This window comes from Xiphophorus couchianus, chromosome 2 (assembly GCF_001444195.1).
Source record: "Xiphophorus couchianus chromosome 2, X_couchianus-1.0, whole genome shotgun sequence".
Lineage (NCBI taxonomy): Eukaryota > Metazoa > Chordata > Actinopteri > Cyprinodontiformes > Poeciliidae > Xiphophorus > Xiphophorus couchianus.
Genome location: NC_040229.1, coordinates 19,390,918 through 19,403,058, shown reverse-complemented (window position 1 = coordinate 19,403,058; position 12,141 = coordinate 19,390,918). Strand labels below are relative to the sequence as shown.

Genomic DNA, 12,141 nt, shown 5'->3' with positions numbered 1-12,141 from the left:
GCGTTGATGCTGCCACAGCAACATACTCTCTGATGAAAAGTTTTGCATCACCTTTCTTGAGCTAAACTGAAAGCCTCAGAAAGTTTGGATCTGTGTTCCTGCACACCTTGAATCTTAGCGTTTGTTGTCTTCATTTGTTAATTGTAACTGATTGCTGTCCAAACTGATGTGCATTGAAATTCACCGAGTCCCTGAAAGTGATCCATTCATTATTTTTTTAATTATTTGTAGAAGCAACTCAGCCATATGGAGTGGCGTCTGAATGCTGATATCCTTGAATACCTGTAGAGTGTACAATAACCACACATATACAGTACGGTATATTGTGCTTTAAATTGCGTCTTGGCTCACAATTCCAGCTTTGTCCAGAAGAGGCTGCTGCACACATAAAATCTGTCTGTCTGTGATATTTGCTGATTTCTTATGCGATTATAAAAATTAGCAGTTTGTATCATGAACATTTGGATTTTTTTTCTACGTTTTCTTCATTTCAGATCCTACACCCAAAATGAGCCAAGAGAATGAAATCTCATTCAACGAGTGTGGGTAAGTCTGAGAGCCAACAAACCTTCTGATGGAATAAAGTCCTAAAATAATAGAGCTATAAATACCGTTGACATATCAAGCGTTGTGAGGGTGGAGTACAACATCCACGCCCCGCACCCTGACAGCCAGCACAATCATCATGATCCCTCTCCTGTTGTTTTGTTCCACGTTATGCCTCGCCAGAGGTCTTTCTTCTCTATAAAATGTGAATCCTAAAGTCAAATGTTCCATTCCACAGCTAAAATGCCACTTATGTCACTGAGAAAATGTTAAAATCATTTGGCCTAAGCGAGGCACTCCTATGAAGTGGAAAAAAAAAGAAGAAGAAAACTTGGAATAAAAAAATCCCAGAGATCAAAAATGGGAAACTAATAGAACCAGTAGAAAAGCTAGCAGCAGAAATATTTAAATGATGTAATTTAAAACTTTAAGTTTCGTCATGTATTTTAGTTGCGGTCTTAAAATATCAAACTTGTTGTTTTTTTTTCTTTTCTTTTACTCCATGGTATCTGACATAATTATTTCCAGCACAGTCACAACCTTTATGTTCTACTAAGCACCATGAAAGACAGGGCATGCACAAAAACAAACAAAAATCAAACAAACAAAAGTAAACAGAAACCTCGTTTCCATGATACCCCCAAACAGATTGTCAGTGTGAGACAGTTGTCTGGATTACTGGCCTGGAGGCTGAAGTTTTGTGGCAATGACACAACAGGAGTCACTTTATATAAACACTAATGATGTTAGACACCGCAGGAAAATAAGCAGACAGAATTCACCAGAATGTGTTTCATCTCAAAGACTTCACAACTCCATATTGGTTCTTAAACCTATTTCTCAAGTTTGCCATACTTTAGTTACCTTTTGTCTTTTACTTTACCATTCCAATGTTTTCAGTACAGGGTCTGTCTTTCCCATATAGTAATTTAAATGTCAAAGTTTTTTTATCTTAGATTCCAAAGCCAGATTTTTTTTTAAATCCATAAACATCATTGGAAAGAGTAAGTTATTGTTTTGATGTCATTTGATTTCAAATCCAGATGTATTTCAGGGGAAAATCCAGCTCTCAGTATTGAAAAATTGGCATTGCTTTGGTGGTGTTTAAAAACAAACTTTGAAGATCTCAAAAAAAAAACTGTTTCATCTGTCACATGAAAATGACAGATTAAATTGAAATGTTAGCCCACCAAAGTCTGGCCTTCAACCTACACTGACATGATGGAAAAGGAAAACATTAATCAGAAAAGCAGCAAATCGCCCAAAATGTCTGGAAGAGCTACAGAACTCAGGTGACTGACTCTTTTAACAACACACATATTAGTTGTGCCCTCCACTAATCTGGCTTTTGTTGAAGAATAGTGGAAAGGAAAAAGAAAAAAAAAGTCGTCCAGTGACAGTTTACCACATGCAATTTAAAAAAACAAACGAACATTTGAAAGAACATGTTTTCCTTATCTAACTTGATTTGGTTTCATGACACAAAAATGCTGTTTTCAACAGTGACAAGGAAGCAAGCCAAAGCTAATTGGAATGCAGATGGACCTGAATGCATGGAGATAAACAGCCACATATTCTACAGAACGGCTTAAATCAAAGCGTATGTGTTGGCATAGGCTTTGTCAAAGCATATGCATTCTCAGTCAAAGTTTAGTCCTAACTCCTATTGAGAAACGGAGATAAGAGTTTCTTCTTATCTGCAGTCGCAGAAGGTCTTCGTCCAATCTGACTGTTAGGATCCTGAGTTGTTTTGAGGTTTGTTTATTATTTTGTGTTCCTTAGTTTCCTTTTATTAGATCAGCCTTGTTTCTGTTTTACTTTAGTTCAGTCCTTCCTTGGTGATTCTAGTTTATTGTGTTTAGTTCTCGTCTCTAGTTATTTTTTATTACTCTAGTTTAATTATGTTTCTTAGGTCTAGTGCAGTGTTTCTCAAACGTTTTCTGCCTGAGAACCACTTAATCTATTTAGCAAACACCCTAACTTAAAATTGCTCCGCAATAACATCTTAATATATACAACTTGAAGTGAAAATATTTGTCTCTTAACACTTATTGTTGTTTTCTTTGTTTATCCTAATGAGTAGGATGGTGCAGTTTGGTAAACGTGACTGGCTAAGATGAAACCATGAACAAGTCTGCTGGGGCATTTTGAATTATTCACTCCTCTGAAGGAGTGGATTCTAAAAATTTTCTTTTCTTTTCCATGTGTTTGACATCATTCCAATGATTTGGCAGAAACAAAAATCATCTTCTGCACTATTAAATGTAAAAATTATACACCCATTTCTATCAGTTGTATTTAACTATTGTATTTAATTAATCATTTTTAATTAAATAAAAACAAAAATAGCTGTTGGTGTGTAAGCATAGTAGCATAAGCAAACCAAGTCATAAAAAACAAAGAACAGGTCTCTTTAACTGAGACTTGAGACCTACTCTTCGCTTCATAGAGGTGTTCAAAAGAATTAAGGTTTTCAAAAGAACTGAATCGCTCATGAAGGACACATCAATACTCTCAGCAGATTGGACTTGGCTTCCTCCGATCACATAAGTTGTCCAGCCATTATTTTATGTCCATGGGTATCATCAGTTTTTCTTTTGAGTGACCCAGTTATAAGCCACTTAACCGTTATATTTTGAAACATAATCATTTGCTTGTGTTGCACTTTGAGCTCACATCACAGCAAATAAACGGCAGCACTGATAAACGGTCATTTACCTGCAGTACCTTGAAGAGCACCAGTGGTCCAGGGGATCAGAGTTTGATAAAGACTGATCTAGTTATTCTTCAGTGTTAGATTTATTTCCTAGTCCCCTGTGTAAACTCCCTTGTGCCCAGTGCCACTTTCTCTCCTCCCTCTCTCACTCTCTCTCACCTCAAACCTGCAACTCATTTCTAAGCAATCGTCTGTTCCATGTTCAGCAATCAACCTCCCCAGTGTATATACAACTCATTCTCAGTTCCTCCTTGCTGGTTCACCCCATTTAATCTCGTTAGATCCATTTCCCAGTCATGTTCCTTCTGCTTTTGTTTATTCCTGATGTTTTGGTGTCCTCTGGATCCCTTTGGTTCCATGTTTTTTTTTTTTGTTTTTGTTTTTGTAAGTCTTGGTTTGTATTTTTTTCCCCCATTAAATATTCAAATCTACTCGCCACCTCAGCTTCTCTGCATTTGGATCCACTCAACAAACACACAAAATGACAGATGGAGTTTGTCTTTGTTTTTACTTCTGTCTCTAGATCTGAAAAGCTAGTGGAAACATAGTTCAAAAGCCTTGGAGTTGTAATGTTAGCAAAAAGGGTTTGTACAACCAACTTTGAAAACAGAAGTTGGAAAAAACAACACAATATAACATTATCCCTTTGCTCCAAGAAAAAAACTGAATGGAACAGTAAATGTTTGAGCCAAAATGAACTATATATGAGCCATAATAGGCTTATCACATTCCCCCGGTTTGATTTTATAAATCTTCTTGCTTCAAGTGCCATGTTGAGCTGTAAAAGCCAAAGGGAACACGTGTGTTTCTATTTTATGGCATTTACAACTTCTGGCTGATTTTACATTAGGTTTTGCCAAAGTTAGCAAGGAAATGTGAGGTTTGCAGATATCTCACAAATGCTGTAATGCAGACATCACTGTTTCCTATCAAAATAAGTGCTGACCTAGAGCTTTGTCAACCAGCGTTCATGAAAAAAACCCCTCAGAGTTCACATCAAATACCTTATTGCAGATGGTTCATATCATGGTCAAACAGTGGCTTAATGCAATAGAGACTTGGTAGGCTTAATGGCGTGGTCCTGGGAGGGTTCCAGCTACACGTGTGGGGCTCAGCTAGTCACACAAGCCTGTGAACACACCCAAATATGTGCACTATATGTATTGCATACTTTATTTAGGTCCCCTTGACACTGCTATAACAATCTTAGAACTACTGTGGTTCTGCTGTTGTGACCATTTCCACTTGAATTAGGAGAATGCAGCGGAATGTAAAATCCAATCCAAGTCTTATCAGGAGCCAAAGGTGCAGCCATAGCTGTATACCTTCATGGGGTGTGAATGCAGGAGGATGAATTTTAAGCTTTAGCAGCTTGAAAATGTGTATGACCTGAATTATGGATTTATGAGAATCCATAATTCACATAAAAGTGTGAGAAAGTGTGAGGACAAATTGGAGTGTGACCTGAAACCAAGAGTGAGGACATAAAGCTGTACGAAACACCAGTAGCGATATTACTTTAATCTAGCACATTTCAATCACAGGGAAAGCTTTGAAGTGTCAGGTACTATGCGGGGGCCATAATCTAAAATTTTATTCACGTAGAACTGTGTCTCATTTAATCTAGCATGGCATGCATGTTGCCATGTTGAAAGGTTAAGATGATAAATCCATCATGCAATTCCAGGGGCCTGGGATTGCATAGTAATTGTAAAAGTATCCAGAAACTTTAAACCTTTCTGCAGTTTTTTTTATACTACAACGGGAGACCTACTGTATATGTCTTTTATATTAGAATTATTTCTGTAATACTGGGATAAACCAGAGGACAACTAGGAAGTGGATAGAAAAAAGGTATGTGTTAAAAAAGATTTTTAAAAAAAGATGCTTCCTTTTCATTCAGGTCCATTAGGTAAATACTAGTGTTTTGTGGTATGTTGGCATCTTTGCACATTTAAAAATTGCCACTCCCTCTCCCCCTTTACCTTTACTAACACCAAGCGCAGTCAAATTAGACAGAGCAATTTACAACTATTTTCTCTGATTAAATGTAGGTCTTAGACATTGAAAAGTCGATTTCAACACGGGAACATGCTTTGCAGCTCTAGCTGTATAGTTAATGTTGTTATCATGCTGGGATGTAAACCTTTGGCCCAATCTCCCTACAGCACTATGCTGCCACTACCATGTTTCTCCTTGGAGATGGAGTGTTGAGAGTCATGTGCAGTGTTCTATACAAGGTGTAAAGCATTGGTTGCATTTGACCAAAGCCTGGTCATCATTTTTGATTATTCTGCTTATTGATGCTTGCAAAGGAAAATGCACTGCAAATAAATAAAATAAATAAAAATACATAAAAAAAAAATAAAATAAAATAAATATGCAAAGTATCATTCTAAATTGGTCCGACTAACTGCACACTACACTTGTCATCAATGGCTTTACTTTGTATTGGTTTATCACATACAATTATAATAAAATACATTAAATTTTATCATTAAGACATTTCTAAAGGTTCAGGTAGTGAGAGTCACTATGTGATGAGGGTCAATGTCCTTACTCTTGATTCTTATGTTCTGTAGTATATCAATGAAAATCAGAAGGAAAAATTGTGAGGATAAAGACCTTAGTACATTTTTGCTACTTTATACAAAATGAGAAAATGTTAGAAAAATATAAGTTTAAAAGATTTACAGACAAAAATAAATTATTCTCAAGTGAAGGGTTCTTTTCAGAGTGTAACACATAAATGAGAACCATACATTTGGCATCCAATTCGAAATGGTCTTGCCCCATTAAATTACTACAACTGCATCTTGTGGTACCATGGTCCTGGCACACCTTCCATTGGAATTTTTCAACAAGAGCTGCTACTGGCATCTGCCTTTTACTTTTAAAACAGCCAGCCTTAATTCCATCCACCACATCTAATGGAAATGGCAGGTCTGACTCTGCAAGATGTTAGGGATGGGGAAAAGGCAATGACGTTTAATCTGTGTCTTTGGTAAGCAATTCCAATGATGGATTTCTTAACATTAAAACATCCTGGGCCTGTAGTTACATGTTTTATTTAACATAATTAAGTGGCAGCTGTGAGACAGCATTATCATGACATTTCAGCTAAAATTCATAAGCTGATCCGATATGCCTTTTGAGAGCATTTTACTCATATATTCTGTAAACCTTTTGTGATAAACATCATAAATCAGAACAGATGTTTGTTATTTGCACTGTTTAGGCAATGATTGTCTTTTGGTAATACACTTCCATTCCACTGCACTCTTTATGTGGTTGGTAATGAGATTTACCAATCACTGTAGCCAATGGGGGGGTGAGGGGTGAGGGGTCTTTACTTTGACCGAATGTTGTGCTGTCAGCTTGGGAACTTGTGTAGTGAAGGGTCTGTTGGTGATGAGAAAATGATTTCCGCATGACTAAATGTCTCTTAACTACTGTAACATCATGGGTAAATGAATAAAATTCTAGCATGGGACAAAACACCGCTTAGTGATGTCATCTGAATGATTCAAAAACATTCACCCAGCCTATGACCTTATTCTGTTAGTTTTCCCTGTTGTTAGATATAAACTGAAGGTGTAAAGGTGACTTCACAGCAAACAAAGTGGAATCAATGATTTGTGTAAAGTCTCACACAGAAGGAAAAAGCTGCACATAATTAGCTTGGATGCAGCAGGACAACAGCATACCAGAAGTACAAATGTTTATTTTCAAAGCCAATTCCGCAACGCCCGAGAAAGCTTTACACAACCTATTCCCATTACAGGTCATAAAACTGCAACATGGACCAACTTTATTGACCCGAGTTCACTTCGTGTGACAGATGGACAAGTTTTAAGTTTAAGCTGATGAGTAAATGACTTTAAATGAGGACAAAAAATTACATCACACTAAATATGTTATATTCTTAAATAAAAAAGTACTTCATAAAAACAACATGGCAAATTGAGGTGAGATCATAGCGGAGTTTCAGCAGTGACCAAAAACTTGTCAAGTTTGATTGTTTGTCTTTACCATTTTCCTAAGCCACCAATTAGATTTTTATTTTGATGCTACTGGAAAAGTTCTATATACCTGTTTCTGCCAACTAACGTCCCACAACTGATCTCGTTAAATGTATTAAGTATAATCGTAATACAATATTTCCTCAAAGTCTGAGGCATTTGGTTCCAGACAGTAATTAGTTGGAAGTAAAAATAATTTTTTGATTGGTATGAGTCATGTCTTTGAAATAACACTTTTTTAACAGAACCATCATTTGCAGTTTTTGTGTGTTCTAAGAGCAATCCATTAACTTTCTGTGGGAAAATTAAACATTAAAAATATTTTAATAATTTGCACATTTTAGTGACTGTGCTGTTATAATGTTGTATAAGCAAAGTCTTCAAGATGTTAAGTGTGTGGTAGTTAGAATTTAATGTTGAAAAGTTTTAAACCAAGAAGTCATTTGTAACATGGCAGTAATAAGAATCCCTCCTAACTATAGTGTGATGGAAACCCTCCTGTCATCGCAGCCTTCTCTTTGAGAGATGGATATGCATTCCATTTTTAACAACAGAAAAAACATTGAAAAGCTTTGAAAATGCCAATATTCAAAGAGAAGAGCTGAAAACAACAAATACACATTATAAAAGTAGTGGGGGAAAAAACCCTTCAGCAACACATTATAATAATTTTGTTTCCATATTGAATGTGTTTTTTGTATTATATAAGAAGTCTGACATTTCTTTTAACTCCCTGTTTCTATTTGGGGGAAGATGGTGTGCAGGAGGTCAACAGTTGGAATCTTGGTGTCCATGTCAACTATTATGGAGTTCTATTAGAAGTCACAAAAATTTCAGTGGGCGAGTCGTTATGATGGAAGCAGGTTGCTTCAACAACTGTTATGTGATTAAGTTTAATGTTTATTTCAAGTTTAGATTTTCAAAAAACTAGTTAACCATATTAAAATCAAGTGTGAATTAGATTTAAGCTGTAATAGAAAAAGAAATTATGCATCTACATGCATGAACAATGTTAAATGCATAATAATGTAAAATACACTGAACTCTAAAGATAAGAAAATGTGTATATAATAACTTATTTAACCAGATAAAAACCTCACCGAGATCTACTATCTCTTTTTCCAAGAAGGACCTAGCAAGACACTGTTTATTAGCATTTACATTCACCAAAAATGCTCATGTCTCCCTGTCTGGCAGTCCAGTGTGTGAGTTTTGGTTTGAGAGTTGCCAGAAGAATGCCACTTTCCTGATTGTATTGTGTCAAGTGAAAAACTGGGATTTTTTTTGACTGTGCAGATTTTGAGAACTTTATCCAGCATAAATGGCCTCAGTTAGTAAATTAAATCTTCCATTTCATGACAATAGAGTAGGTGAAAATCTTTTCAGTCTAAAAAAATAATATGGCAGGAAGACTCGGAATTGTAAAGTAGCATTTGAATTAAGACTTCTGGAACAATTTTGTTTGAGAGGTGAGATCAAAGCAGACATTTTGGGCCATGATGTTTGTCATTTAATGCTCAGGGATAACCCAGCACAGCATTTCTGCGCAAACATCTGTTATCAGCAGTCAAACATCAAAGTGTTTCTTCCAACAACATTCTCACAGTACAGTACAGCTTCGGACTAAAGATCTGGTTGGTTTTGGAAACTTCTGAGGACATCTGATTATCCTGCTAGGTCATTTGATCAGTGTTCCAAGTTAACTTTTATATTCAACGTGAAATCCCACTGGGCTAAGAACAACAGATGAAATAATTCTCATAAGGCATTCAGATGAAATAAAACATATCCTGAAGGCCATAAAAATGAGCTTTTTTTTTTTAAACTAACCAGAGCCAGATGGAATAAATCAATATTGTACTTCTTTGTTGTTAGCATTGTCACAGAAAGTTGTGATCTGTGTGTTGCACCCTTAAAAAGTCTTCGCTTTTGTGCAACTTTATTAAACAAAATCCACAGTTCGAGCATACAGCGTGTGTAGTTTTCTCTCTTTTCGTATCTATCCACAGGTCATGAACTTTTAACTCCCATCATGCATTGTGTCTTTCTTAAAGGGGTATTATCATGACAGAAATCTATGAAATAAAAAAATAATAAAGTAGTTTGAGCACATATTTAGTCATAAACCAAATGAATTGTTCTAACTAAATACTAAATCAAATGAATGCTTGCCCAATAAGATAATTATACCTATTAATTTAACATTATCACGTTCTTAACATACAGTATTTCCAGGGCTTTACATGTGCAAAATTTAAATAACAGCAGATGACATTGATTTGAAAATATTGTAAGCTAAACCCTTTCTGTAAAACATTTACAAAATATGATTTTCCATTTATGATATAACATAGTAAATATAACGAGTATTGGTATAATTTTCAACTTTTAGGGATAAGCAAAACCAACTTAACATTAACATGAAGATGACTGATGATGAATATAGATAAGCTGTTGGGTTTTTTCTTCAGTCTTGAGTGCCCGCAAGATGCCTCTTTATGTTTTGCTTTAGTGTTTAGGACATCCGGTAAAGCAGTTTGAGAGCAAAACCAACTTGTCACATTTAGTTCATAGCAAAGTGAAAAACATCACAAAATATTTGTAACGTTGCAGAATTTGCATTGCTGTTGTGCAAAACTTTGAATTTAGTGTTCAGCCAAGAGTAACTGCACAGCAGGAGCAATATATTAAGAAGCAGTATGTGCCCTGCAGATGACTGAACATCACACATAAATATAACACAATAGTAACAACAGATTGGTTAGTATTCTGTCCTAAAATGCCACAATGTGCCTGTCCAGGCTTCCAAAAGTGACTCAATTAGACATTCAAATGTGCAATTGTGTCATTTGACAGAGAGGTTGTCACAATTATATCATTACCCTTTAATTGAGTAAAATCAAAATGTCAGACAATAACTTTGCCCGATGAGTTTGCTTTCCAAAAGAAAGGGGAAAAAAAATAAAATAAAAGCAGGACTTCTTAGCACTTCTGATCTGATTCTCTTTGACAAATCTGTCATGCAAGCCTCAACATCTGCTGATGTTTCTCCCAATAGTCTGTGTTTTCTGAAGAGGGAATCTGTAGTTGCAGTGGTATTTAATATTATTGCAAAATTCCGTTCAACCCATATTGTGCTGTCAGTGCTGAGATGTTTTTCTGAAACTTGTGTAGCTTGCGTATAATACCCATAAAAAGACCCAAGCTTTCTAAGTCTGCCGTCCTGCATGAAAACCATTCTCCTTCAGGGGATTCTAAGACCTAATTATGTGTGAGCAGCAAAATTACATCATTGTGAGAGTGTTAGTGTGACTAATGGTCCAGACTGATTTTAAGTGCGGTCAACAGCCGTTATTACAGTACATAACTCTCTTACCATTTTTAGTTTAATGAAATCCAGATCACTGTTGCTCTGTAGTGTGTATGATTTTCTTATGTGAGGAAATGATAGAGGGAGCCTAAAAATTAATAAAGCAGAATCCAAGCTCTGATATTTGTACATTTTGTACAGCATTACTTTGTGTCAAATAGAACAATGAACAGTAGAGGATCATTTTAAAGTGAAAAAAATACTTAGTTGTCAGCTCTTTTTAAAAAATAGAATCGAAAAGTGTAGGATGCCTTTCCATTCAGCCATTTTCACTGTGATACCCTTAAACTAAATCAACTGAATGACAACCAGTTGCCTTCAACTCTCAAACAATATATAAATATTGTCTATTTTTGATGTATTCCTAGTGTAAATACAGCTGCTCAGAGCAGGCCTCAGAGACTTGTAGGACATATGTAGATAGATGGCATCATAAAGAGCTAGACAGGTCAAGGATAAAGTTGTGGAGAAGTTTATGGCAGAGTTAGGCTATAAAGGTATATCCCAGGTTTGGGGATCTTACAGAGCACTGTTTGATCCATCAACCGAAAATGTAGGTAGGTAAAATGTAAGACAAAAAACTAATACTACACATTACCCTGAATACACCATCCCGGCTTTTTCTTCAGCAGGAACATTGACACTCGTCAGAGTAGACAGGAAGATTGATGGAGCCGGTTACAGAGCAGTCCTGGAAGAAAACCTGCTGGAGACTGGAGCAGATGTTTACCTTCCAGCAGGACAGCAGCTCCAAACATACAGCCAGAGAAATAACAGTGTAGTTTCAATCAAAGCTGGCATAAATGTAGCCAACTTATAATCATTGGTAAAACTTGAAAATGCACATAAATGTCCTGTATCCAGTTTTATTTTTGTGGCACAACTCCACACTACTTTCATTGCTCTACCACATAATATCATAATATTAGCAACCTAAGTTTACTGACTATTTTAAGTAGCTTGCAATGTACACACTTTTCTACATAGTGTTGCACATTTAGCAGTAAGAAGCCCTGAAACCTTTTCACAGCTTGTTTTTCCTTAACTGGGGTTTTACAGAGTTCCCATTCTGAATCAGTCTCCTTTAGCTCAAGTGTTTAATCACGAGAAATTGGAGGAGTGGCTTTTAAACACAGTGGGCGTGCTATTGACTTAATCTCAAATTAATTACTTGTCTTCATTCTATTGTAAAACGCTTACTGCTCTCTGAGACTAAACACAGCTGCGGCATTTTTTGCTTGTGTGAACTTGAATAACACTGACCTCAGGATTTTTTTTACTCGTGAACACACATCCAGTGACAGAGGCATAAATTCTGTCACCGCATAATTGACATGATTGTGGCAGAGAGAGTCTGGAACGCAAACCGGCTGTAATACATTTCAGCTCGGTGTGAACGTGCATGTGTGTAAGATCATTATGAATTATAAGCATAAAACACTGGCGCTTGCTTTCATTCATCAGCCATGATATTGGTGTTTAAGTGA

The 12,141-nt window shown here is 36.1% G+C and overlaps 1 long non-coding RNA gene across 1 annotated transcript in view; it reads right to left on the bottom strand.

The window, feature by feature from the left end:
* LOC114154653 (uncharacterized) overlaps positions 1–12,141 on the bottom strand; it is a 36,821-nt gene that overhangs the window by 19,836 nt on the left and 4,844 nt on the right. Inside the window, exon 3 of the long non-coding RNA XR_003597590.1 lies at positions 11,253–11,367. This is a non-coding gene — a long non-coding RNA (uncharacterized LOC114154653). The remainder of the gene's footprint in view (positions 1–11,252; positions 11,368–12,141) is intronic.